This window comes from Hippopotamus amphibius, chromosome 5 (genome assembly GCF_030028045.1).
Source record: "Hippopotamus amphibius kiboko isolate mHipAmp2 chromosome 5, mHipAmp2.hap2, whole genome shotgun sequence".
NCBI lineage: Eukaryota > Metazoa > Chordata > Mammalia > Artiodactyla > Hippopotamidae > Hippopotamus > Hippopotamus amphibius.
Genome location: NC_080190.1, coordinates 161,930,508 through 161,955,246, shown reverse-complemented (window position 1 = coordinate 161,955,246; position 24,739 = coordinate 161,930,508). Strand labels below are relative to the sequence as shown.

At 50.7% G+C, this 24,739-nt stretch overlaps 1 long non-coding RNA gene across 11 annotated transcripts in view; it reads right to left on the bottom strand.

The window, feature by feature from the left end:
- LOC130853477 (uncharacterized) overlaps positions 1-24,739 on the bottom strand; it is a 191,423-nt gene that overhangs the window by 121,037 nt on the left and 45,647 nt on the right. The window contains exon 3 of one of the 11 annotated variants that reach the window (XR_009053785.1): positions 19,201-19,253. The exons of the other annotated variants lie outside the window; for them this stretch is intronic. This is a non-coding gene — a long non-coding RNA (uncharacterized LOC130853477). The remainder of the gene's footprint in view (positions 1-19,200; positions 19,254-24,739) is intronic. 11 annotated transcript variants of the gene reach the window in all.

The following is a 24,739-nucleotide window of genomic DNA, read 5'->3' as shown; positions in this document are numbered from 1 at the left end:
CCTCCTGGTCATCAGGGAAACTACCAGAAACTGCATCTCACTGATCAGATTGGTAAAATGGTAAAAATCTAACTTATCGAAGTTGGGTAACAAGGTAGGGAAAACTAGGACCTGGTGCTCAGCGAGTGGGAATGTAAATCGGCGTGGTTTTTCTCGAAAGCAATTTGGTACCATCTGCAAAACAGAGACTGTTCATCAGCTTCTTGGAGGCAGCAATGTCACCTCTGGGTATAAATACTAGGTGGGCTCACATGTGCCCGAGGGAACACAAGGAGGGTCCTGGCAGCACGGTTCACAGCAGAGGCGGGGGAATGGGTGTGGGAGGAAGAAGAGAGAAAAGGTGTCAAGCACAGCATCTCTCAACAGAAGAAGGATAACCAGTGCTCGAAGAAACATCCACAACTAAGTACTGTTCACTCTCTTCCATTCAACTCCCCCCACGTGCTCGCTCGCCCACTCTGGGTTCACTTTTATGCCTTATCAGCCTATTTCACTGCCCTCCAGGGGAAAGCAGAATTCACATGTGAAAACAGAGCGCCAGACTCCCCGGAAAGCTTTTCAGTGTCCTTTGCCCAGGAGAGGTTCCTGTTACAATGGGGCCTGGACCTCAGCCATGAGCCCAGGGAGGGGAGACGCCGATCTTATTCCACTTAACCCAATTTGCAGGGCCCAGAAGATGGCTAATGAGCCCGCGCCCCGAAGTCATCGATACCACTTTCCCAATCAAGTTACCAAATTGGTCTTAAAACCGCTTCAAAGGGGCCGAGCTGACTGTTGCCAGCGAGGCATCCTGCCGGCCATATGGCCACGATTCCAGCGGCTGCTGCCTCCTCCTCCTCCTCCTCCTCCCCAGCACCAGTGGCGCATGGGATAGTCTGGTTGCCTTTGTCTCCATCTGAGGGCTGTCCTTCCTCTGAACTTCCATGGGACAGGGACTTCCCTGGTGGCTCAGTGGTTAAGTATCCGCCTGCCAATGCAGGGGACATAGGTTCAATCCCTGGTCTGGGAAGATCCCACATGCTGCAGAGCAGCTAAGCCTGTGCACCACAACTACTGAGCCTACACTCTAGAGTTGGCATGCCACAACTACTGAAGCCCGTGCACCTAGAGCCCATGCTCTGCAACAAGAGAAGCCACCACAATGAGAAGCCCACACACCACAACGAAGAGTAGCCCCCGTTTGCCACAACTAGAGAAAGCCCGCATGCAGCAACGAAGACCCAATGTAGCTAAAAATAATTAATTTTAAGAAACCACACACAACAGCAACAACAAAACAAAACAAAAACCAGAGGCAGCTGTGGCAGAGACACGAATCAAGGAGGACCCGTGGAGCTTGCCCCACCCCCAGGAACTGAAGGTTCCACCCTCAACCCTGTCATGTTGATAAGTTGAACCAGGAATGACAGGAATAGGTGAGAACCAGAGCTTAGGTGTGGCTCTAGGTCACTAGTACACAATGTGACCTCAAAACAGACCTGTAGGACTTTCTAGGTGGCACAGTGGTTAAGAATCCGCCTGCCAATTCAGGGCACACGGGTTCAAGCCCTGCTCTGGGAAGATTCCACATGCCACAGAGCAACTAAGCCCGTGCGCCACAACTACTGAGCCTGTGCTCTAGAGCCCATGAGCCACAACTATTGAGCCCATGTGCCGCAACTACTGAAGCCCATGCAGCTAGAGCCCGTGCTCCGCAACAAGAGAAGCCACCGCATTGAGGAGCCCGTGTGCCACAATGAAGAGTAGCCCCCGCTCACAGCAACTAGAGAAAGCTCGTGTGCAGCAACGAAGACCCAACACAGCCAATAAATAAATAAAAATAAAAATAAATAAATAAATAAATTTATTTAAAAAAAAAAAAACCCGACCTGTACACTCCCTGGGCCTCGGCTCCACCTGTAGGATGGGGACCACATCCCCCATGGGCGCTGTGATGAGGTCAAAGGGGAGAAGGTGGGCACCCCCAGCTTCAGGGCACAGAGCTGGAGATCAGGGACCTTCCCTCCCCTGGCTGAGAGGTCACACGCAGGAGAGGAAGGGTTCATGAGAGGTGTTTACGGGACAGTGAAACAGAACCACGTCTGAACCCTCTCCCCTGGTCACAGGCAGACAAACACGGGTTGAGATGCCAGCTCGACTACTCTAGGCAAGAGGCACAGACTCTCAGAGACCCCACCTGCATCCATAACAGATGAGACCTCGCAACTGGTAGGAGCTGCCAGGTGGCAGGGTCCAGCCTCAGCACATGCATGTGTGTCTGTGAACCACACACAGGGTGTTACACAACTGGGGACCCACAGTCACAGTGTGTCGCCCACGTCCTAGGCGCCTACACCCGCAGACTTTGGGCCGCCCTTGGAAGGGAGTCATGGTGTCACTGACCCCTGAATGTGGACCCACAACAGTGGCACCTCCATGCCCAGTTCAGACAGCAAAAGGCCCAGAGGAAGGCAAGGGGGTAGGTCCCCGGAAGAATGAGAGGCTGCGCTTCCTACAGGAGAAGGGTCCTGGCCCAGGTCCACATTCCAGAGCTGGGCTGGTGCCGGACGAGGGGCCAGGCAAGAAAAGGTGGGGGGGCGCCTCCGGGCCAGCAGAGGTGGGGGCAGGGGCTCTGGGCTGAGCATGGAGGGAAGGACAGCAAAGAGGAAAAAGGAAACACATCCTCCCCAGATCAGAAGTCACAATTTGCAAAGGACATGATGATCAAGATGTGTATCAGGATGTCCACGTCGACATTACAGTACCAAAATAATAATAATAATTCACTTTTGAAAAGTAAATTGCAAGCATAGGAAACTAGAACAATAGCAAAACAGCTGAATAAAGCATGATGTTTCCACCATCACGATAATGACAGTGAATATTCACTGAGGATTTACTACAGACCAGATATAATTAGATGGGCTTTTTGTAGGTCATCAGTTGAATGCGAGCAGTTTTAAAGGATTTAACCTCATATTTTAAGCGCTCTACATGTATCAATTAATTCTCACAACAACCCTTATGAACTATGGTGGGCAGAAAAATTCCTCCTGCCCTCCAAAAAAAGAGATCTTCACATCCTGATTCTCAGGACCTGTACATATGTCACCTTCCATGATAAAGGGAACTTTGCAGATGTGATTCAGGTTAAGTACCTTGAGGTAGCGATTATTCTGGATTATTGCAGGGGCGGCATCTAATCTAATCAGATGAGTCCCTCAGATCAAAGAACCTTTCCCTTCTGGGAACAGAGAGATGAGAAGAAGAAGAAGGAGAAAGGATTGGAAGCATGAAAGGGACTGGACCCATCACTGCCAGGTGTCATCATGGGGGAGGCGGCCACCCGCCAAGGCATGTGGACAGCCTCCAGAAACTGGATACAGCTCTCAGCTGACAGCCAGCAAGAAAACGGGCATCTCAGCCCTACAGCTGCAAGGAAGTGTATTCTGCCACAGCCAACCAGAACAAGGAAATGGACACTCCTTAGAGTGTCCAGAAAGGAACACAACCTGCAGGCACCTTGACCTCAGCCCAGTGAGACCCACGTCTGACTTCTGGCCCATAGATACTAAAGGCATGACAGTAAATCTGTGTTGCATTTGTTATGGCAGCCAGAGAAAACTAATACACTCAGTAAAAAGCATTCGTAGCCACCCTGAGGGTGCAGATGCGATGAATCACAGTGCCCCAGGCCGCACAGCCCGCCTGGGAGAGTGAGACCTGAGGGCAGCAGACATGCTTGGGGACCTCTGGCCCCCCGCCCTGCTCTACAGTCTCGTGGGAGGATGATTCCATGTCAAGCTCGCAGAGAGCAATGCACTTTAGACTTACCCTACCTGAAGTCTGATGTTTTTTAAAAATAGTTATTACCTTAAATGACTGAAATGGATAAAAAGAGTAATAGTATAATATAGTACAACTGCAACTTGCCTCAGGGAAACGAAGGGGAACGTTCCTTCCTGCCAGTGCCTGGATGATGGTAAGAAAAATGAGCCTGGGGAGAACAGGCCTGGCATGCGGCAGAAAATCACCCACCCTGCAGTCAAGTTAAACTAACTGAAAGGTTTTCACAGCGGTGGATAAAGAGCCGCTTCCCCAAAAGGACAACTCTTGTCCCACCATCTGGGCCTGTCCCCTGATGCCACATCTCCCCCCCCCCCCCCCCCCCCCCCCCGCCAAGACTTCCACAAAATGCAGGGTTCAGGCCTGGCACAGCTGGGAGGCTCCCGGACCCAGGCATCGCGCATCCTGATTGCGAAGGCCTAAATATTTTGAACATTACCCCCAGAGACCAAGGTGAAAACCAGTGGTTCCAGCAGGGAGGTGACCTTGGACTTACCGAACAGGAAGGAAAAGCTCTCCTTCCTGGGGGCCTCAGACGGCCTGGGAAGTATGTGGAAAGTGTACAGACCCTTGGATTTGGCCTCAAGTCTGTTTCTATCATCTCTTACTAGCAGGTGGCCTCGGGGATGCCATTCACTTCTCCAAATCTCAGTGTACCCCGCGATAAAATGCAAACGCCAAGAAGGCCACCTGCCATGCAGCTCAAAGGAGAGATACCATGGATTCTGGCTCCACCTAATAAGAACCGCCACGATGACTGGTACGTATCAAGGATACCCGCGCACCTTGGGACACGGCTTGCGGAAGTGGGGTAGCTGCAGAAACAAAAGTAAACCAAAGGCAAGCTTCGCAGAGGAGCAAAGCACTCCCAGGGACTCAGGGCTTTGGGAGATCCCCCACTTGACTCAACCTCAAGCCACCCCTGTCCACCTGTGCCCCTTCTTCCGTCTCCTCAGCCCATGAATCATGGTACCCCTTCCCTTCCCAGCTCAGCACTGAGAGCCACAGCGCTGGTGGGGAAGGGCACCAGCCCAGCCCCTGCAGTGGGGGACTCCTAACATGTGCTGGTTAAATGAGAAGGAAGGTGGGAGGGAAGGATCACTGAGCAGCTGAAACACACCCAGCTCTTTCCTTCTCGATAACCACAAAGCCTTGGCAGAGACGAAGATGGAACAAGAAGACTCCCTAGGCCCCCAAGCCCAATCTAACATCACCAGTACAGAAAAGAGAAGGAAGGGGCTTCTAAGATATCCCATAGCCCCGAGCCACTCAATTCTACCCAGCCTCAGTTTCCTCATCTATCAAATGGGCACAATGTCCCTACTATCTACCTCACCAGGGGGAGGGGCTACTCAAGGGAGATCCGTATGGGAACATTCTTTGTGAACTGTCAGGTGTGTTCTACAACATGATGATAACACCGCCTAACAGAGGCCACATACCTGCTGTACGGAGACCCCCGGGACGAAGTTACAAAAGTACAATCAACCCAAGGTGTTGCACATTTGCACAAAGAGCCTGGAATTTTCATTCATTTCCAGGGAAGTTTCAATCTTTCTCAATTTCGCAGCTCCAAGAACAAATGGCCTTGCTTTTTTAAAGTGTCATGTTTTTCTTTAAACACTTTAAGAAAAAAAATATCAGAACCCCAAAGGAATCTTACATTTAACCTCTGTGCAACCCGTGTATCACTGGGAGCTTTCAATTACATATATTTTTGGGAGCCACAGGATAGAACCACAGGGTAAGACCTTTCGTTCACATCACAAACCGCTCAAAACTCTGGAGGCATCTCTTGTTTTCATCTTGAACAGCTGCCCTTGAGGAGCAAGCGATGGATACGGCCGTTTGAAATGAATGAGGCTCATCTCTGGCCAAGAAGAAACAGGATGCGACTGGGGCTTCTCCATCCCAGGACGGGACCTCCTCAGGGGCCCGAAGCCATGCCCGGTCATGTGTTTTTCCTGGAAAGCACCAAGATTTTCAACTTCGCTCACATTTGATCATCGCCCTCTCCTCGTAGCTCCAGCTGGTGAACCAAGGGTGGCCGCATTTCTGAAGTGATGTGAGGGGGCCAAGGAGAACACTGAAGCCCACCCCCACCCCAGCCCTGTGGAGAGACACAACCCTTCTCTGAATGGCTCTGCTCCTGTCAACACCCCAGGGAGGTTCCTTGAGTTGGCTACAAGGCCAGGGATTTCCAGGGACCTCAGCCCAGAGGGGAAGAGGCTGGTCTCGGAAGATTCAGGACAAGAGCCAAGAGAGGAAAAACCGAGAGGCTACAGTCCTTCATCATCCAGCTCTAAAGGGCTATGAACCAGACAGAGCCGGGGAAAGGTCATGGTTTGGGATGACAGAAAGGCTTGAGTTCAAACGCCAGCTCTGACACTTTCTCAGTGCATCACACCAAAAGTGTCCTACTTCTCTGGCCTTCAAGGTTTGAACCGTAGGTTACAAAGACCTGGTCTGATGCTCAGAAAAATTACACGGGATGATGTGGCTAAGCGTCTCAAGAGCTGCCCTCAAGACTTGGCAGCTGCCTTGTCCCCGCTGTCACAGTGCTTATAGCTGGGGAAGCCGAGGGGGTGCCCGTAACAAGGTGACTGAACCGGATAACGGAAGACTATCCAGGCCAGCGATCCCGACTCCAAGCCCCCGTGGGGTCGGCCACTTCAGCCTGGACTTAAAACGGGGACACGGAGTCAGACAATTGTGGTCATTGTCCCGACCTCCAAATTCTTTTCTGTGCAAGCCACTCCCAAGGGGCATGAACGAATGCACACGGGGATACTAGCTGGCCCTTCTCCTCTGGAGAATCCAACCCAATGCAAGCAGGGCATTTAAGGAGGAATGGGCTCTTCTGTGGGGCAGGTGGCCTGCAGAGGTGAGAGCTAGGCCAGGTCACAAAGAAGCCTATGTTCCCAGCAAGACTGTGGGGCAAAGACCTGCTCAGGCTACCTTGAGGGTGAGGCCCCCCTGGAAAGGCCTGGAGCTGTCCCCTCACCCAGAAGCTGGAGAGGAAGCAGCCCTGCCCTGCACGCTGCAGGCAATCAACAACACTCACTGCCTCCTGTGGTTCTCAGGATGGACACCCACGTGGGAGGGCAGTAACATCACCAGGACCACGGCTCGGGGGCCTGGCCATGTCAAAGCCCGGGAGGAGGCAAAGATGCAAGGGCGCACCGAATTCAGAGCACGGCCAGTGTCAGGGCCGCCATAGGAAGTCAGAGGCCGCACCCAGCAGCCCAGCCTTCCTCCTTTCTGAGAAAGACCATCAAAGCAGAACAAAGGCGCTGGCAGGGTGGAGAGCTGCACACCACAGAGGAGAGCTCTAGCCTGGGCAAGTCAGGGCTGCAGTCCTGTGTCGGAAAGCCGTGTCTGCCCCAAGTGGTCTCACTCCAAGACCACCGCTCCCTCGGACCCTGGCCTCCCCGCCTTCACCCAGCCATCTGGCTGCCCCTGACAAAATCCTCCTTTCCTACAGCCACCTTTCAGAATCATCAGGCTCCCAGGCAGTCACCCCAGCTCTTGTCAAATCCACCAAAACCAGGATGATGGTAATAGCCAAGCTCATCAGAGCACACACCACCTGCTGGGCACTGACCTAGGCCCTTGTGGAGGGTCTGACTTTGATAAATATTCATAGTGATTCTCTGGGGTAAGTACTGTGACTATCCCATTTTACAGATAAGAAAACCGAGGTTCAGCAAGGTTAAGGAACCTCCCCCCATCATGCACCCAAAGCCCACGCCACTGGGCCACGCACACCTCACCTTCCCCTGCTCTGTGCCCCAGACCCCTGGGTTTAACTGCAACTCTGACACTGCCTGACCTCGGACAAGGCACTGTATCTCTCTCTGAAGCTTCACTTCCTCCTCTACAACAGAAGATCATAACAACACCTGCTCTGCACCCTGGCTGCCTCAGTGCTGGTGAATGAAGACACCCACAGCACCCAGTTGGGCTAGAAATGGCAACTGTTTAGTGGGTGTGTAGGGGAAAGGAGAGAGACATACACACAGAAAGACAGACACACAGGCAGGCAGACTGAGCTGACCTCTCGAAAAAGACGAGTTAACCTTCAGAAAGGAACGAACACCTGAAGACACCCATTGCTGGAAGGAGCCAGCCAGCACATAGATTATGCTGTCTTCTTCCTTCCCAAGAGAAGTGAGGCCAAAAGAGGAGAAAACTCAGGAGGACCTGGCTGGGTTGGGATACTAGAGCATTCAGTGCAGCCATGAAGACAAAACAAAAGGAAATACCAAACTGTCCAATGTTGTTTTTACCCAACCCCATCCAATCTCAGGGCAACTAAAGTTGCCTAAACAATGATCAGTCCCACCCCAGAGCCGGGTTCTCCAATAAACTGCTGACAAAGAAATGTCAGGGAGGTAGCAGCGTCTCAACCTCCGTGGCACCTCAAGGTCGATCTATACCCCGAAGAATTAAGTCTTAGTCCTGTTTGAAAGCTGTCAGGGGGACTTGCAAACAAACACTGCAGAGATAAGGGAGGCTGAACTGCATGAAGGAGGCAGTCTGGAATTGTCCAAAGCCCAGACCTTCCTGGGGAGGAGGAAGCACAGAGGGAAGGGTTTAAGTGGCTCAGTCTCTCAGTGGGCGCCTCCCCCCCACTATGCGCCCCCACCAGCCTGGTGGCTTTATGAAGATGAAGATGGGGCTGTCCTATTTACTGCCCTTTGCCAAGACAGGTACCTGCGGAAAGCAGGGCTTTAATAAATTTCTGTTAAATGACTGAATAAGCAAGATCCTGCCCCCCCAAAAAAGAATTGCATGCCGTTACTGCCACCCAGGAAGATGCCCTCCATGAGATTAAGGCTTCCTTGTCCCTGGGCAAATATGAAAGACACCTCCTCAGTTGCATTCAGCAGACAGCCAAGACTGGGGCGAAGCAGACCCACCAAAATGCAGTGAAATACGTACCATGCCCTGTAGCTGAGTCTTAGTCCAGTGACTGCAAGTGCTGACTTGAGGAAGATAAGCAGCTCCAAGGCACCACAGCTAACAGAGAGCTCGCTCTGGGTCTGGACCTAGAGAAACTAAGTGAGCGTGGCTGAGTCACTGTTTAGAAAGCAGGGGAGGCAGGATTTGCACCTGGCTCTGCCTGTCTCTCACTCGGAATGAGGAAGCACGGCCAGACCCAGAGGAAGCAGGAAGCAAATCAAGAGAGAACCCCCCTCGGGCTCAAGGTGACCACACACTGGACACCCAAGATGTCTCTAGGGTTTGCCCCCCGTCAAGCCTAGGAAGACCTCTTTTGGCCCCACTTGGCCTGATGGCATCAGCACCTCACCCATCTCCTGTATCCAATCCATCCCCCACAAGTAGAGTCTCTGCCCCACTGGAGTGCTCCTCGCAGGGGACTGTGGTCACAGGGTTGGTGTCTTTCTCCTGGGAAAGCAGGGAGCAGGGCTGAGTCCCCTTTCTAAGCCCAGGATCTAGTGGTACCCAGTACACAAGAGGCACTTAATAAATATCAGTGACACTGAGGTATACAATGGAGCCCCTCTATAAAATGGAAAGAACAATATCACCTCCAGGGTTGTTGGAGGATAAAATAACCCATGAAAAGAACTGCTAACTAGGGTCCTCGTTGTTACAAACACATCCTTAATTCCTAACAACCTTGATGGTAGGTAAAGTTGTCGATAACTTAGCACAATTTCCGTGCATGCACCGAGAGTAAAGAAACATATATACACGTGTGTGTGGGCACATGTGTTTGTGTGGTGTATATGTGCATGTACGTACATACTTATCAAGACAGGATTTTGTGTAGGGGGCTGTTTTTAAATGACAACAGGAGAAGGGGCGTAAGATGCAGCTAGCAAAGCTGTACTCGGTATTCATCAGGGAAACTGACCCCAAACAGCGAATCTGCAGAGTTAATTGGAATGCCCACAGAAGGCTGGGACTCCGCCACTTCTGTGGGAGTTTGATGAGGCTGGTGCTGGGAGAGAGTGAACAGGGCTGACTGCCTTCAGGACTCACCTTCAAAGTCTTTCAGACAGGATGGAAAGGAAACTCATACAACAGGAGTTTTGACATGCCCTACAGAGTTCATGCCCACTTGAGAAAATCCATCTCAAACCGCCCCTGCGTCATCCCTTCATCCCTTCACCCATCCCTCGGCCAGGAGACGGGCAGAGAGGAAGGAGGGAAAGCCTCGACTGGATACTTGATTCAGTGCACACCTGTCAGGGATGGGGAAGGAGCTGAAAAAGGCCTGAGCTGCCCGCCACCTGTGCACTGGAGCCTCCCCACCCCTGTGGCTGGACTCCCACTTGCTGTGAGCAAGAGACTTTCGGGAGGTGGGCTGTGACCGCATGCCATTCCCAGCAGTGATGCAGGCCCTGCTCCTAACGCCCCTTCCCAACCACAGCCCCCGACCGGCCACAGCCAAAGGCCAGGCCCTCCGTGGGGCTGTTCCCGGGACTCTGCAGCACATTCGATGGAGGAAGCCCCGGGATGTGGCAGGAGGAAGAAACGGGACACAGCGGCCCTGCCAAGTTTTCCAGAGGAAATGAGTAACCCGTTGTTAGGCAGTTACACATCGCCAAGCGAGGAAGTGGCATTGTCTGGGGACCAGCCGAGAGCCTTATATAACAGGCACCCCCCCTTGCATTCTGGCCATGGCCGTATTTGGGGATTGGCAAAGGCATCTGATGAGCACCTCTACCCTGTGTAAACACTGGCTTTATTAGGGTGGTGGAGAGAGGTCTGGACCGGAGTCCTGCTTGGCTCAGTGCTAGGAGTGAAATTGGCTCAGTCTCAGCAGCCCTTGTTCCGGCAGCTCACATCCGCTGAGCGGCCGTGCAGCCCAGTGGGTAAGCCCGGGCTCAGGGGCCAGGCTGCCAGTCTCTGCCCCCACCACCTACCAGCTGTGTGATTTGCACAGGTTGCTCAACTGCTCTGTGCCTGAGCTGCCTGAAGCAGGGAAATCCTTGCACCCGAATCCCAGGGTTGCTAAGGATGAACTAGGATCGTACTAATATATACACAGTGCTCAGAACAACGTGTCGCACAAAATAAGCTTCAATGATGTTCCGAGTGGGGTTCTGGGGATAAACATCACGCTGCCCCCACCTCTGAAGACAGGTAATAAAATAAAAAGGGAAACGAAGGGTCCTGGGGTCTGTGGCAGACTGGACAGGGTCTAGCGGCTGCACGTGGCAGAGCAGCGCAGTCACCTCCCCCGGGCACTTTGGAAAAGAAAATAGACAAGGACCTCTTTGGAGCAGCCAGCAGAGGAGGGAAACATGGAAATAAGAAACACTAAGTTCTTGCTGGAGGCTCGGAAGATGATAGTTGAGTTTAACGAAATCTTAAAATTCATTCCAATTCAACTGGCACAGTTGGTCATGGCCCATGAGGCTATGATTGAGGCAGAGAGAAGATGCCCAAAGGGAGTCAGTTCTCTGCGGAGTCTGTAAATCCATCCACTGCTCTATGTGTACATGACGCACATCACGGAGGATGCAGAAACCCACGATGCCCTTTGGGTACATTCACGGCGTCGCTTCCTACTCACCATCACCCCATTAGGGAAATCCTATCACACAAAAATACACAAACACATGAGTGTACACACACACACATACACACACACGTTCACTTTTTATTTTGAAAGATGAGGAAACTGAGGCACAGGGAGTTTAAGTTAAGCTTTAAGGGTCAGAATTCAAATCCAGGTCTGTTTCACTCTCCACTAAAGGGATTTTTCTTCCTCCACTGGTTGGTTACATCATCATTATGATAGCTATTATTCTGCTTAGAGTTCCTTTTCCATTGAGATATAACTGACGTATATTAGTCAAAATGATATCCATTTCAGCTATACAACGTAATGATTTGCTACATGCAAATATTGTGAAATGATCACAATAAGTCTAGTTAACATCCATTGGCACGCAAAATAACTGTTTTTTAAATAATTACAAACTTAGAGAAAGGTTGGGAGTAGAGTGCAGATCCTTTTTCCTTACATCGTGTGGGAGCAAGTGGCAGCCTGACACCCTGTCGCCCCAGAAGACTTTGGTGTGTATTTCCTAAAGTCGGGACGTTCTCCACGGAACCACGTTCCACAAGCAAACTCAGGAAGTTGACATGGATACAAAACTAACATCCAGTTCTCATACCCCATTCAAGTGTCACCAACTGTCCACAATCAAGTGCTGCATCTAGCTGTCACATCTCTTCGGTCTCCTTCAACCTGGAACTGTTCCTGCGTCTTTCCTGAACTCTCGTGACCTTGACACTTGAGAGATTATAAGGCATTTATTGACTTTGAAGCATGTCCCCTCCATTTGGGTTTGTCTGATGTTTCCCCTGATTAGATCCATGTTATGCATCCTCATTGATCTTTTTTTTTTTTTTTTGCATAATTGCAAAGCAAGAGTTGGAGGGAAGATTTCCTGAATGAAAGTAAATCCTCCAAGTCGACTGTGATTGTGGTGACAACCTTCACCCCCATCATTTTTCACCAGTCAGGGGAAAACAGTGGCGGGTATTTTATGACTCAGGGACGGATGGAGCAGTCTGCAACCTGGGGAGGGGCTATGGTTTGCACACAGCCGAGGAGATGCTGGCATCATCCACTCATGCCAGCTTTGCTTACAAATTAAAAAAAATAAAAGAAGGAAGGAAGGAAGGAAGGAAGGAAGAGAGAGAGAGAGAGAGAGAGAGAGAGAGAGAGAAAGAAAGAAAGAAAGAAAGAAAGAAAGAAAGAAAGAAAGAAAGAAAGAAAGAAAGAAAGAAAGAAAAAAAGAGAAACCTCAGATTTCAGCTTAAAAAGACCTTTCATGCGGTGCCAGGCCGCTCCCTTTCCCAGCCCCTGCCTCTGTCGCAAAGTACAATACGTATGTTTATCTTGCTTCTAAGAAGGGGGATATTAAAATACTTGAGGATTTTCCCCTCCTAGCCCTGGCATGCTGGCTTCCAGCGGCTGCACGGCTGCATATAATGAAGTGCAAAAGCAACGGTCAATTATGGCTTTCGCAAACACAGGGACCTTTCCTGAGGTTGGAAGTCGCATCACTTGAAAGGCTGACTTTCTTCAAACTTCCAGGAACTGAGTGGCCCAGAGCCTGTCTATTTAAAGGTCAGCCCAGCCCTGCTGTATTTGGACGGCTGCCGCCAACACGAGCTTATTCTCGGCCCCTCTCCGCAGCCACCGCAGCGGGCCGGGCTGTGAGCAGCGCTGTGTTCCTCTCAAAGGGAGGCAAGGAGCACCAGAGACAGAGGCAGGGCAAGAGAGAGAGGGACATGAGAAGTGACCGGTCGCCTGCCCCTTTGCAGGGGCAACGGGTGGTTAAAAGTGTGAACGCCTCCACAGCCGACCCTTGAAAGCAGCCATCACATCCCAGAATCAAGCCTCGGTCCCAAATTCCAGGGACGTGATCGCCCTTTTTGTCCCCCTTGTGGCTCAGCTCTCTGGGCCTGACTCTGGAGGAGCAAACGGAGGGCAGACGGCAGGAAATGGCCCCGGGCCCCTGTAAAAGTGACCGGTGGGACCACAGCCTGTCTCACCCACCAACCACATACAAAACCTTCTGAAAGTGTTTAACCCTTAGCTGGATGTTAACTCACACAGCTCTGCATTTATTTAATTCCATGTGCTTGTTGGGTATCTGCTTCCTCTTCCCACTAGCTGTAGGCTGATTCAGAGGTGACAGATATGGAGAAATCACTGCTGACACAGCATCTATAATGTCCATGGGCTCCTGTGGGTGGACAGTGGGCACAGCTTACCAGCCCAAAGTTGCCCATCTAGTGAGGGACGAGGTCAGAATTCCAATGCCCACCTGTCTGACTCCAGAACACACTCTCCTACTTCGTCATACCCTCCATACACATCCCACGTTCAGGAAGTGACGTAATGCTTTGCTGGAAAGTACTGATCCCACCCGCCAGGCACCTGGGAGGGCTTCAGGGAGGAGGTGGCATTCGAACGTTGTCTTCAATGGGGCTCAGAGAGAAAAGGAAGAGCAGCCCAGGAAAAAAGTACAATGTAAACAAAAGCAATGAGACTAGTAAAGGGCCTAGATGGACGGGTAATAACTGACTGCTGAGGCTGGATGGTGGGTGAGGGAGTCCAAGAGTTCTTCGGGACGTTTTCCCAGCTCCTGTGTGCTGAACTTGGACTCTGCCCATCACTGCACTGTACCACCCATCCGAGTTATCCTGATCCTCTCCACAATGCCGAGAAATAGAGATTACCAGGCCAAGGCTTAGAGAAGTCTCCGCTACTGATTACCTGGTTACAGGGAGGCAGGGCTTACACCTGATCAAGGGCAGTCCAGTACCAAGGCCAGTGAGCTGCCTATGTGCCTTCTCAAGTATTTTTTTAATTCTTTCTGCTGAGGTCATTGTGGACACAGGAAAGGATGCTCGTGGGGAATGAAAGCAGGGAGGGAAAGAGAGGAAACAGAGAGGGAGGGGAGGAAGGAGGGGAACTGCGCCAGGACTGTGATTCAACGCAGACCTTTCCGAGGGTCCGATTAGCCTGAGAAGACTTTGAAACCCAAACCAACAAACCAAACACTCAGGGAGCCAAGCCAGGAAACTCAGGCAGAGAATCTCTGAGACGAAATGTCCACCGAGGGGACCCTGGAAGGGACTTTGTCATGAGATTGTGTCTTAGGCTGCACTTCCCAGAAACTGATCCTGAGATGGGGATTGCTATGTGTGAGTTCACGGCAGCGGGAGGCGGGGGTGCTTGGGAGAAAGGGAGTGAGGGATGCGGGATGGGCAGGGGAGGAGTCTGGTAAGGACACAGTCTCAGCTGGACCCCAGCCTCAGCCTGATCCCACAGGGAGCTCTGGGACGTAAATGGAGTCCACCCCACGTTGAAGCAAGGGAGGTGGCCTTTGTCCCCCTGAGTCAGCAGGGGCTGGGGGCGGGGGGTGAGCAACTTCCTGGATGAGGCAGTAAATCTCCAGAGGAGGGGACACCAGATTGTGAACTTTAACAGCTGGGGGGTGAGTGTGCCGGTTCGGTAAAGGGGACCCGGGCAGGACATCAACAGCATCCATTACAATTAGTCATAATTAAATGACGGGGAGATGACCAGGAATGATAACAGGCCCCGTTTTTTAACATTTCCTGCAGAGTTGGGCTGCCTAAGCCAGAGGCTGTGTCTGGGCTGAATCAGCCTCTCAAGTGAGCGTGGAAACATCTGGGATTCTGATAGACACCAAGGGTGAGCACAGCCTGGGGACAAGAGAGCCGGATGGAGACTCGCGTCTGGAGGGAGTGAGACAAAAAGGCCGCATTGGAGGGTTACCTCTCTTCTCTGCTCCTCCCTCCTAAAGAGGGTCAGCACGTGAAATCAAATAAACGGGCCAAGAATACAATCTCATTCTCCCACTCTCCCACCCACAAAAATCTAGCAGGATGGCCTATGGTAAGTGTGTAGATCTGTGCCAGAAATTATATGATCAGATATTTCCAACAAGTTACCAGATGGGTTTACAACTATGTGCCTGGCATACGGTTAGTGCTAACTAAAAGCTGAGTGGCTTGCCAGCTACACACATATTAACCTCCACCTCATGCTCAAAGAGGACCTCCTGGGCCTTTTCCAGAATGGTGGAGAGGCTCATTTGTGAATGGGTTTTGCCTTCATCTAATGATTCTGAATCGGCCGCATCTTTTTTTTTTCTTCAGCTAAAGAATTTTGTTGTCTCCACTCGTCCAGCAGCAGATGAGAATAAACAAAATGTGGTCTCTCCATACAGTGGAATATTATTCAGCCATGAAAAGGGAGTAAGTATTGATACATGCTACAATGTCCAAGGATGACTCTTGGAAACATTGTGCTAAATGAAACAAGCTTCTTACTATGAAATGTCCAAAACAGGCAAATCCACAGAGACAGAAAGTAGATTTCCTAGGGATGGGAGAGCTGGGGGTGACTGCTAATGAATACAAGGCTTCTCTCTGGGGTGATGAGATGTTCTAAAATGGATTGCAGGGATGGCTGCACAACTCCAGGAATATACTGAAACCACTCCATGGTACGCGTTAAATGAGTGACTTGTAGGGTATGTGAATAGCGTCTCAATAAAGCTGTTACTTAAAAGAAAAATTAAAAAAAAGCAAGAAAGAAAAAAAGAAAGGAAAAAAAAGGGAAGGGACTTCCCTAGTGGTCCAGTGGGTAAGACTCCATGCTCAGTGCAGGGGGCCCAGGTTCGATCCCTGGTTGGGGAACTAGATTCCACGTGCATGCCACAACTGAGAGTTTGCATGCTGCAACTGAAGATCCTGCATGCCACAACTATGATCTGGTGCAGCCAAAACAAACAAACAAACATAAATATCTAGAAAGAAAGAAGGAAAGAAAGAAAGAAAAAGAAAGAAGGAAGGAAAGAAAGAAGGAAAGAAAGAAAGAAAGAAAGAAAGAAAGAAAGAAAGAAAGAAAGAAAGAAAGAAAGAAAGAAAGAAAGAAAGAAAAAGAAAGAAGGAAGGAAAGAAAGAAAGAAGGAAAGAAAGAAAGAAAGAAAAAGAAAGGAAGGAAGGAAAAGTTTTGCTGTCGTACGAAGGAATGACAGTTAACACCATCAGTGATGGGTTCCCACCACTCTACAGAAATGTTAGCTGGTGGCTTCTGGAATACAGCATGCTAGGTCTGAACAAGTCCCCAAACACCCTCTCACCCAAGAGAAAGAAGACACCACCATCTGCAATTCTTCTGGCTAAATGGCTTTCAGCACAGCTGCTGTCCCCTGCCCCCCAAAACACTCTGATCCTTAGAATCGAATGCCACTAAAGAGGGACCAGGCAACAGTCAGCAGGAAACTCTTATTGTGTCTCCTGCCCCGCGAAGTTCCTAAACAGTGGGAGTTAAATATTTATAAAGCAGTCACTGTTTGTTTAATGTTTGATCTGCGCTTGCGAATCCCGATGCAGGGAAATGGGGAGGTGACAGCTGATTATACAACACAGGGAAGCGCTGCGCTGGGGAAGCCTGAAACTCACCAGGCCTCACCTTCCAGCCCCGCCGCCGCCGCCTCCTCCTCCTCAACGTGCCCGCAGGGTGGGAGGGGTCTCCCGTGTTTAGTCTCCTCTTCCCCAGCGCCCGCGGAATAAGACAAAATAGCCCTTTCCACCACACGCCGCAGGTGGCTTGGCTCTTACTGGACTATGAGCAGTTCCTGAGAAAGTGGGGTGCTGGGGGGTCGAGGTCTGCCCTCACAGAAAGGGATGGGGGGCTCCAAACCAGGGTGGCGAGAGGCACGTGCAGATAAGGAAAGCCTCCTGGGGCGTCCCTAGGGTCGTCCCCCTCCTGCTTGGCTGACGGACCCCGGTGCCAGGCAGCTCGGATCGGAACACTGAACAATGAGGGCAAATGTTCGCAGGCAACTCCGGGGCCTCGCCTCCCGTTTCAACCTGCTCCGCTCAGCTCTCCCCACGGTGAAAGACGCCCGAAGGGCCCCCCTGCCTCCCGGAGTTACTTCTGAGCGTTAGTAAGACGGTCCTAGGAGGTACCGTTACGGCGACGATGAGGGCGCCACCACCACCTGCTTCCGACTCCTGGCTCTGCCCTCACCCGGCTGTGACCTTTGGCGATTCCGGTCACTGTCCCTGCCCTCATCAGTGGCCTAATCAGCACATGAGCATAAACAAGACAGGGGAGGAAATGTTCTTTGTAGGCTACAAAACGCTGCCCAAAACACACGTCAGGCACTCTTCACATTGCCGGGAAAATGCAGGGTGGGGAGGCGCCGCTAGTGTTCCCCAGCTCCGGGACCCCATGACTCCTCTGGGGCCTGGATCCTTGGGAGAGAGGCTAATACACAGAGATTGCATTGCCTGTTGCACCGGGGAACAGCTTCGCCAGAATCTCCAAACCGCCTTCGCCATTCATTCTAGGAATCCCCACCCATCCTGTTTTCCCCAGGTCGGTCCAGAAGTCAAGGGAGAGGGAGGGCCAGCCTGCTGCCCTGTCCCTCCGGTGGACAGTGCGGAGCCCTGGGGACATGAGTGTACAGGGGCTCTCCCCTGCATGTGAGCCAGACACTTGGGGGCGGGTCTCTGATGAATGCAGTGACCGGGTAAGAAGGAAGCTGAGAGGTGCAAAGCTGGGAAGAGGGAACAGTGGAAGCAAAGACCTGGGGACCTGGGACCGCATGGCGAAGAGGACCCAGAAAAAAGCCACCTGAGGTGAAGCCACTTAAAATAATAAGGTCCAGATATTTAGGGTATGTGTGTATCATGGGGAGGGAGGAACTTTATCTTGAAAACACAAACTGCCACCACCTGCTTCAGACTCCCGGCTCCACCTTTCATTTGGCTGTGGCCTTGGACCACTCATGTCACTTGTCTTATAGCCTGTCTAGGGGGAAGACTTTATCTTGAAAAAGGAAACAGATCTAAATAGAAAATATTCTATATTCATAAATTAATTTATCTTTATACATTATATGCATGTAATATATCAATAACTAATTCTAGATATAAAATAAGCTTTGTCTGTCCTATACTTGAACTTGAAGTTATCATTTTAAACTCTGCTCTGAGTGTTAGGCCCCTAAAACAATGAAATGAATCAACTATACTTCAATTAAAAAAAAAGAATGAATGAATATAATACTTAGGTTGTTTTAGCACAAGTTTTCTCACAAAATAGAAACTTCCTTCACTCCTCATGATTAAAAGGATTGTTTGCAAAAGACCCTTCAGGACTTCATTAATGTTCCCATTAATTAATCCATTCATTGTTTGGATTTGACAATCATTCTCTTACTGTGCCTAGCGGGTCAAGATCATTTCTTTCTCTTTTCCACTGTTAGCCAGTCCGATTCTGCCAGGGTCCCCGAAGCCTTCTCCTACAGCAGGACTCAAGTCTCTTCCTGCTTCTCTTTCCCTTAGAGCATATGACTGGGGTAAGTACCTGAAATTTACCCATTAGTTCCATCTCCAGTTTCCCCCCAGCCCACCGTGAGGTCCCACGAGGGCAGGAACTTGTGTCCACTTTGCCAGCCACTCCCTGTGTCACCCTTGGTATAGCAGACACTGATCAATGCCTGGCACGTGGGAGGCTCAGGGTAAGTGCTCATGATTCAAGCAGCCCGCCCACAGCACCTTCGTCTGCATGGGGAAAACTCTGCAGTCTGGGCAAGATGTGCAATTTCTGGCGGTGGATCTACGCTGGATAGAACAAGCCCTGTCACCTGACTCTCCCAGTGCCATGTCTCCCAGTGCCCCGTGAAAAAGTGGGCAACCATACAGAGGACAGACACTTAGATATTTTATTATAGCTGCACATTGATGAGCCAATCAAAAGGCAGGGTCTTTCTTTGGCCCACAGACCAGGGACGCAGATGGTCTTTCTTGCGAAATATATATACTCACGATTCTACAATTTCTGATTTCCATTTCTTTAAAGTAGTGCAAAAGTGAGTCATCTGCAAAACATATGGAATACAGCTTCCTTAGAGTTTTACAATTTTTTTCTTCCTAATTTTTACTGCTGTTTTGCCTCTAAGTGATTTGGTGACAATTTTTTAGCAAATCAACGTTATCCATGCCTTCCAAAGTACTAAACTTAGTTTTCACACAACAGCTCAATTCTCATCAGTTTATGTAATATGTAATTACAAACACAATTCACTTTCGGCCAGCACATGAATCAGGGGGTGGTAAAAGCCTTGCGGGCACACCAGTATCAATAGCTAACATTTAACAGGTGTTTACCTTGTGCCAAGAAACACTGTTCTAAGCCTTCACATGTATTAACTCATTTAATGCCATAATCACCCTGGAAGGTAGGGACTGGTATTAGTCTGATTTTACAGATAAAGCATACATGCACAGAGAGGTTATTTAACTGGCCCAAGGTCACACAGCTGGTGGGGCAGAGCAAAGCTTTGAATTGGGAAAATTGGGCTTGTGAGTAGCCTACCAGCCCTGAGCTTTCAGTGAGCCTGGGGTCTTGCTTGGTTTGCTGTGCAAAAGGTATGGGCAGCGAGGAAGCCAAATGGAGGTCAGTTAAGAGTTTCTGCTACCCTTACCCTGGACTGACAGATGTTTACAACATCTGGCAATCAGTAAATGACTGATTATCGTCAGATGTGGGTGGGCTAGATGTGAGCAGTGAGTTTATAAGTACACAACTTTGTGTTATGATGACTTCTGCTTCGCTGTGCAATCTGTCTGCAGGAACACAGATAGGAAGGAGCCCTGAACTTCTGTGTGGCTGAAGCATGAATGCCAGTGGGGGGCGGGGGGAGGGGGGCAAGAGATGAGGCTGGGTTTAGAGTTAAGGGCAGATGTGTCAGGCCAAGGGGGTTTGGATCTAACCCTGTCTAGAGATGCTTCTTCCTGTGCGGGGACTGGTCCAAGAGCGCTCCGGGCCTGCAGAAGCTCGTGGAAGATGGCCTGAGAGTCAGAGACTCCCCCAACTGCTGGCCTGCAGGGCAGTGCAGAAGGAGAGGGGAGAGAAACCTGAAAACAGGACGGTGGGCTTATAAGTGAGGCCTTGGGGGCTTTCTTTCCACTTTCCTACCTTCCTAGAGATTCCCAAGGCACCCACACTGCTGGGCCTGGAAAGGCCAAGACACACCTTGAACAGAAAAGGCTCAGAGAGGGGAAAACCCTGAACAGAGGCTCTTCCAGGTGGAACAGAGACAAGACGTCCGATCCCCAGGCTCTCAGTTTAGTGGCCTTTCCACTGCCCTGTGCCCCTGTCTCCAACTGCGCCTGAGCAGTGACAGGAAGGCCCCCCTCAGACAATTTCACAAAGGGAGGGAGAAGCACTCAGTCTCCAAGGGCCACCTCCTGAAACCCAGACAAACTGACACAGTGTCACTAAATAAGTAACTTTCCAGACTAGAGAGTTAAGAAGAGGAAATCGGTTTGCTACCTGATTCCCTTCCCTTTCTTAAAATCATCAGCATCAAAGAGGAACTCAGGGACCTTTCAGCTCTTCGGCCGGCTGAGAAGGTACACCCAGGACATCCTGTGTGCTGAATGTAGATGAGGCCATTCAGCTTCATCCTTAAATAACGCTCAAGAGTTGGGGAAACAGAGGCTCAAGGTCAAGTGGCATAACTCATGCCACCCAGTTAGGTAGGTAGTTAACCCAATGGAGGAGAAGACTCAGAAAGGACATGGCATCTGCCTTCATTAACTTGAAAGCTATCTGTGAGAGGGGTCTGTTGCATCAAAGGGTCCCAAGGATCAGAACCCAGAGAGCTGGGACAGAACACCCATGCCTTGGGAGAGGGAGGACCATTAGAACTGTTAACACCATCTTTTCAAGGGCAGTGAGCACCTCATCAGTGGAGTTATTCAAGGGCTGATGGAACAGACGGGAAGCCAGGTTACTACAACTGGGGGTTCAACATATCTCACAGGTAATTAGATAGGACTGCTGCCTGGGTTTTATGAATGAATCGTTTGCTCCTTACATCAGGAATGCACATGGCGGGGGGCGGGGGGGGGGACACTTCCTTGGTGGCGCAGTGGTTAAGAATCCACCTGCCAATGCAGGGGACACAGGTTTGATCCCTGGTCCGGGAAGATCCCACATGCCGCAAAGCAACTAAGCCCACGAGCCACAACTACTGAGCCCTGTGCACTGCAACTACTGAAGCTCGCACACCTAGAGCCCATGCTCCGCAACAAGAGAAGCCACTGCACCACAACGAAGAGTGGGCCCTGGTCTCCACAACTCAAGAAAGCCCTCGTGCAGCAACAAAGACCCAATGTAGCCAATAACAGATAAACAAACAAACAGACAAATAAATAAATGGAATGCACATGGGGAAGTTTATACAACCTAGCGTATTTCAGAGACTCAAGTTACAAGGCCTAACTCTTGGTTGTTTTACACACACACACACACACACACACACACACACTCCCCTTCTCTCTCTCCCTCCCTCCTTCCCTCTCTCTCTGCAAAGCCAGAAGAGCTCTACAAGTGGCATAAGCAAAGACTGCTTCCTTCATGGACCCATTTGCCATTTGCCAATCACAGAGGACCTACTACGTGGCAGGCACTGTACGGAGAACGCAGTGAATAATGCAAGTCCTCGTTCCAGTCCTCCAATGCCTAGAGCACAATGGGTCAAGGTCATCAATTAGGGTAGAAACCAGTGAACACTTCTGAGAGTCTCCTGGGCTTCAGCCGGTGTATAAGGTGAGTCGTAAAGACCACTGGAGTCGGTGGTAATATTCCTATTGACACAGATGAGAGAGGATAAACCTCCTACACTCACTCAGTGAGTAAGGGGAGAAACCAGCATTCAAATCCAGCCAGCCCTACCCAACACCAAAGGGCACGCTCTTTCCACGGCCCCACCAGGAAGAGCCACACACAAGTTGCTACCAATGGGAACCGCCGCACCCCCGGCCCCATCCACCAGGAAAGTCAAACTTGCCCTGCGGCCTCCACAAAACCATCCACAGCCTGTGAGGGTCACTCTGCCATCTCCTTTATACTTCCCCATTGGCCCAACTCAATTCCGGTGGCACTGCCCGCCCCGGATGCAGGCCAAATATGAACTGGGCTTTGAGAGGAGAGATGAAAGGCAGGGTTGCAGTGAGCATGAGGTCCGAACAAATGTCAGCTGCTTTCATCAGGAAAACCCCAAATTACCCACTCTCACACACAGCCTTTCATCTCCTACCAGGCAAGCAGAGGCTGCTTATTAGAAAAGCGGCCTTGTCCGCAATCTCCCTTGCGGGGGATGGGGATGAGGGGCAAATGCCAGCGTCGCCCTCGGAATCACTGCATCCTCGGGATCACTCTGAGGGATGGGGGCTGTCGGAAACACAGGCTCCACTCTGCCCTTCGCCACAGGATGCTGACACACGGGACAGAGAGGAGGTCTGTCCGGGCCTGCCGTCACCACGGCACGGGGAGGGCGCTGCCAACAAACGGTGGTCCCCGGGACCGGCCAAGCCACCGCGCCCCCCACACACACAGCCTGCAGCCCCAGGAAACGGAGGGCTGGGACCACAAATATACGTGCACAGGAGGGCCGACCGGCCCCTCTTTCTTCCTTCTTTCTTTCTTCCCCTCTTCTCCAGCAAAAGCCGGCAATTGAGAACTCCGCTTCACAGATTCCTGTGGCCGAAAGGGGCCACTTGAGGTCGTCACCGACACTGCTCCCCCACATTGAGACAAGCCCGTCCTGAAGCTGTTGCAGACGGAGCCTACAGTCCTCGTGAAAGGATCTTAAGGAGAGGCTGCTGGCCTCCTCTGTTGCTAGCAGACCAGCCTGCGCCTTTCTGGACCACAGCACTCATTACATTTCTTTGTCCTCTTTTATTTAAGCATCCCTGTCCCGCTCATGACTGTGAGCGTGTAAGGCCAGGGACCCGGTTTTACTATTCTCTGTAGCTTCAGGACTTGGCATTATGCCACGTCCAAGGGAGCTGCTTAGTAAAAGTGGGTGGGTGGGTGGATAGCAGATGGATGGCTGGAGGTACAGGCAGAAAAGGGGAAGAGAGACAGAAGCTGAGGCTAGGAAACACGCCCACTGTAGACAGCCAGAATCATGAACTTTGGGGCCAGAAGGGGCCTGAGAGCTCCTGTAAGCCTCATCCCCACTCCTCAACTGGCAGATGTGAAAACTAAGACTCCAACACATGTGGCCTTGCCAAGGTCACATGACTGAGGTGAGCGAATTCCCAGCACCATTAAGGCTGTTGGGCAGCCTAAGTTGGCAAGAATAAATGCAATCCATCCTGCTGTGGGAACCAAGATGACACTCAGGCTCTCCTGACTTGTGCGTGGAGAGGGGCCGACACTGCCTGCACCATGTCAGGCTCCCTGCTCCTCAAAGTGTAATGGAATCAGAGCAGAAGAAGTCTCCCACCGTTACAAGGCAAGCTTAGGAATGCCAGTTCTGCCCTTTTCAGGGTGAGCAGGGACTAAAGCAGAGCACTCGGATCTTCCTCCGTCCCATCTCCCTGAAATAATTCCTGCTATGAAAGAAAAAGCAGCCAAAACCCAGAGACTGGGGCAAAATCTCCCATCTCCAGCTTGGTTATGAATAAACACAAGCACACCTCAGAGATGTTGCAGGTTTGGTTCCAGACCACAGCAATAAAGCGACATGGCAATAAAGCAGGTCGCGTGAATTTTTTTGGTTTCCCAGTGCATATAAAAGTTATGTTTACACCACAGTGTCGTCTATTAAGCGTGCAATAGCATTATGTCTTAAAAAAAAAGTATGTACCTTAATTTAAAAATACAAAACAAAACCAAAAAATTATAATAGTAACCATCAAAGATCACAGATCACAGATCATCAGAACAAATATAATGGCAATGAAAAAGTTTCAAATGTTGCGAGAATTACCAAAATGTGACACAGAGACACAAAATGAGCGAATGCTGTTGGGAAAGGTGGCACCAACAGACTCGCTCGACGCAGCTTGCCTCAAACCTTCAGTTTGTAAAAAACGCAACATCTACAGTGTGCAATAGAACGACGTACGCCTGTACAGACAAATCAATTCAGGTCTATCTCCTGACGATCTGCTGTGCGTTCAGTCCTGGGCTGAGTGCATACAAAGGACAACTGCAAGTCTAACTCCCGGACCACGTCCACGACTGAGATCCCCGACTGCCTACTGCTCATTCATTGAATTGTTTGTGCAACAAATCATTGTTGAGCACCAGCCACTTGCTCCTGTGCTGGATTTTAGAGTTCAGGTCTGTTCTCTGCTGAATATGCAAGAAGCTTGAACTTGACTCAAGGAGTGATCATTTCCATGTGTTGCATCCATATAGTGTTTTCCATTCTCAGAGCACTTGCCCTGCATGGATGACCCAGGAAGGACATGAAGTGGGTGTTCTCATGCTCTCCCACTGTACATTTAGGGAAAGTGAGGCCCTGAGGGGTTAGGAGACTCAACCATGAGATCACATAGTAAA